The sequence below is a fragment of the Schistocerca americana genome, chromosome 10, assembly GCF_021461395.2.
Source record: "Schistocerca americana isolate TAMUIC-IGC-003095 chromosome 10, iqSchAmer2.1, whole genome shotgun sequence".
Lineage (NCBI taxonomy): Eukaryota > Metazoa > Arthropoda > Insecta > Orthoptera > Acrididae > Schistocerca > Schistocerca americana.
In genome coordinates, this window is record NC_060128.1 from 113329016 (window position 1) to 113333559 (window position 4544).

Sequence of the window (4544 nt, forward strand, 5' to 3'; positions counted from 1 at the left end):
GCGTCAAACGAAAAAACTACAAAGAAAGAAACTCGACTAGCTTGAAGGGGGAAGGCCTGCTAGATGGCGCTGCCATGCGTCAACCGGATATCAACTGCGTTTTTTTTAAAGCTGGAACCCCCATTTTTATTACATCTTCGTGTAGTACGTAAAGAAATATGAATGTTTAAGTTGAACCACTTTTTTCGCTTTGCGATAGATAGCGAAAACATATGGCTCACAATTTTAGACGAACAGTTGGTAACAGGCAGCTTAATTAAATTAAAATACAGAACGTACGTACGTTTGAACACTTTATTTCGATTGTTCCAATGTGATACATGTACCTTTGTGAACTTATCATTTTTGTGAACGCATGCTGTTACAGCGTGGTTACCTGTAAATACCACATTAATGTAATAAATTCTCAAAATTATGTTCGTTAACCACAATGCATTTGCCAATACGTGTAACGATATTCCTCTCAAGAGCGAGTAATTAGCCTTCCGTAATGTTCGCACACGCGTTAACAATGCGCTGACGCATGTTGGCAGGCGTTGTCGGTGGATCACGATAGCAGATACCCTTCAACTTTCCCCACAGAAAGAAATCCGGGGACATCAGATCCGGTTAACGTGAGGGCCATGGTATGGTGCTTCGACGACCAGTCCACCTGTCATGAAATATGCTATTCGATACTGCTTCAACCGCACGTGTGCCGGGCATCCATCATGTTGGAAGTACATCGCCATTCTGTCATGCAGTAAACATCTTGTACTAACATCGGTAGAACATTAGTTAGGAAATCAGCATACATTGCACCATTTAGATTGCCATCGATAAAATGCGGGCCAATTATCCTTCCTCCCATAATGCCGCACCATACATTAACCCGCCAAGGTCGCTGATGTTCCACTCGTCGCAGCCATCGTGGATTTTCCGTTGCCCATATTATGCCTGTTCACGTTACCGCTGTTGGTGAATGACGCTTCGTCGATAAATAGAACGCGTACAAAAAATCTGTCATCGTCCCGTAATTTCTCTTGTGCCCAGTGGCAGAATTGTACACGACGTTCAAAGTCGTCGCCATGCAATTCCTGGTGCATAGAAATATGGATTCTCGCGTAATTTGTCTGCTACTGACGTACGGATTAGCCGCGACAGCAGCAAAAACACCTACTTGGGCATCATCGTTTGTTGAAGGTGGCTGAACACTTCCTGTTTCCTTAAATAACGTAACTATCCGGCGAACGGTCCGGACACTTGGATGATGTCGTCCAGGACACCGAGCAGCATACATAGCACACGTCCGTTGGGCATTTTGATCACAATAGCCATACATCAACACGATATCGACCTTTTCCGCAATTGGTAAACGGTCTTTTTTAACACGGGTAATGTATCACGAAGCAAATACCGTCCGCACTGGCGGAATGTTACGTGATACCACGTACTTAAACGTTTGTGACTATTACAGCGCCATCTATCACAAAGCGAAAAAAGTGGTCCAACTAAAACATTCATATTTCTTTACGTACTACACGAATTAGTAAAAAAATGGGGTTTCCTATTTTAAAAAACGCAGTTGATATCCGTTTGACCTATGGCAGCGCCATTTAGCGGGCCAACCATAGCGCCATCTGGTTTCCCCCTTCAAGCTAGACGAGTTTCGTTCTTTGTAGTTCTTTCGTTTGACGCTTATTTCGTGAGATATTTCTCCCGGTCACTATCAATGGACCACCCTGAATATGTTGTGCGGTTTGCGTGTCTTAAGGGATGAACTACAGGTGGGTTGCCATTTAGTAATGACTCACCCAGTGAATTGAACAGTAAATGCTCTCCACCTTTTTCCCTGAAAAACGAACGCAATTTTTTTCTCCTCGCAAAATAAATGTAATATCTACAATTAAATATAAACTATGCACCAAAAGAAATTCACTGATTTTGAAAACCGAAAGGGACTAATTGCACTGATAGTTTTCATTGTATCAGAGGGGTATATGAAATACTTGTCCTGAAATTAGTTGTATAATTAATACAGATGAATCGCTATTAGCAACCAATATGTTGTACTTTACAGTATTTTTCATTGCTGTTAATTAGTGGCACTGCCTGTTTAACCAGAAACAGAAGCAATGAAAATGATTATTTATACACACGCTGCGTGTTGAATGTTAATATCTCTCTTCAATTAGTACCTCGGTGTGTATAACACAATATTGTTTATCGATTAACAAACATTACGTCCCCACTGGCTACAGACCACAAGATAGCATTTCCTCTGTGTAAACCATTTGCTAATCACGATTCAGATGGGACACGGGCTGATTGCCTGGTCTGATATCAAGTCTGGTAGCACACACAGTAATCTACACCCAGATTGCTAAGGTAAGAGCCACAACAATCAATAACAGCCTCAATACCTTGAGGATGTAGAAAAGAGTTTTGAAATTACTGAGGTTGCAGAGAAAAATACAGGGAGGAAAAAGAACGACTGTGTAGTTTTATGAGACGATTAACATGAAGGGGAAGAAGTGATGAGACGGTGTTGTACCCTATCCCCCATGTTTTAAATATATAAATATGTGAACCCGTGAAGAAAACTAAGGGCAAAAAATTGGAAAAGGAACTTAAAATTCAGGAAAAAGAAACAAAAACTTTGAGCTTTGCTGTGACATCGTAATACTGTTAGCAACGGCAAAAGGTGTGGAGGATTAGTTGCACGAATAATGCCCACAAAACAGGTTATAGCAAGAGAATCAATAATAGTAAAACAAGAGCAATAGGTAGGGTAGACTTACGAGAGACGAATCAGATTAGGAAGCGAGACAGTACAAGCAGTAGATGGGTCTTGTTAGGAAACCAGGGATTGACGATTTAGAAGAAATATCTGTATGGTGCGAAAATTGGCAATTAGCCCTAAATAATGGAAAATGTGAGGTCATCCACATGAGTGCCAAAAGGAATCCGGTAGACTTCAGTTACACGATAAATCAGTCTAATCTAAAAGCCGTAAATTCAACTAAATACCTAGGAATTACAATTAGGAACAATTTAAACTGGAAGGAACAATTGAAAATGTAGTGGGGAAGGCGAACCAAAAACTGCGATCTATTGGTAGAACAATTACGAGATTAACAGATACAGTAAAGAGACTGCCTGTACTACGCTTTTCCGCCCTCATTTAGAATACTGCTACACCGTCTGGGATCCTTAGCAGATAGGGTTAACGGAGTACGTCGAGAAAATTCAAAGAAGAGCAGCACGTTTTTACTGTCCAGGAGTAGGGAAGAGATTGTCACTGACATGATACAGTATTTGGGGTGTGCAGCATTAAAACACAGGTGTTTTACGTTGCGGCGGAATCTTCTCACGAAATTTCTGCCACCAGGTTTCTCTTCCGAATGCGAAAATATTTGTTGACGCCGACCTACATAAGGAGAAATGATCATCATAATAAAATAAGGGAAATCAGAGCTCGCACGGGAGGAGACAGGTGTTCGTTTTTACCGCGTGCTGTTCGTTTTTACCGCGTGCTGTTCGGAATAATAGACAACTATTGAAAAGTGGTTCGATGAAACCTCTGCCAGGCACTTAAGAGTGATTTGCAGACTATCCATGTGGAAGTAGATCACTAAACTTAACAAGTCAAAGTGGATATAGGATTCAATAGCTACGAAGAAGTGGAGAGGTTTGTAAAAAGGATAGACTAATGTGTAGAGCTGCATCAAATTAGTATTCTGGCTGAATACCACAATGACCACAACGGCAACAACAAAAGTTGGTTAATCATCATTTCTTATATTAGATAAACGGTGCTTATAGTTTCTTGTTAGGAGAAGCTGATATCATATTCATGTCCAAAAGAAAGAAATACTTAGGGTAACGGCCATTAAAACGTGCTCACTTTTTTTTCTCACAAGCAACGAAATTTGACACATCTATTTGACAGTGTGTTTCTCCCAGTTATCTCTACTCACTTTGGCAATGCGTCTTTGTTTGAAGTCTACGAAGCACTGAAAGGGCTGGCGAATGTAAATTTTTCTCAAGTAATTCACTTTAAAGTCAGTCGGTAATGGTTAAGTATAGAAAGGTAGGATATAAAATTTGTGCGGTAATCAAAAATCTTGGATACTCAGCTTCTGAGTGCTGTTGAAATAGCTGTAAGAAAACTTGGTACTTCTCTACAAAGCTAGAATTTCTATCACACAACGCCCCACCTGCCCTTGCAATTCCACACACTCTAATTTCTAGTTCAATATCTTTAGTTCAATACCTTTTAGATCAATATGCTCGTATATAATACGCCAACAATTCGTTTCTCAAATTGTGCGAAAATTTCTAGAAAAAAATTTACTCCCTTGGTTTGTAGATAAACGCCCACCATTGTCAACCTAGTGCAACGACGACATATATAATTACCCCATAATCTGCATTGGGTACCATACCGTTAACTCCTTGTTATTTAACTTCATCGATGTAGTTGTATTATGGTAGATCTCGATGTATTTCAAATAAATGCTTGATACTTTGACTGTTGTAGAATCATTGTTTCGTTGTAGACC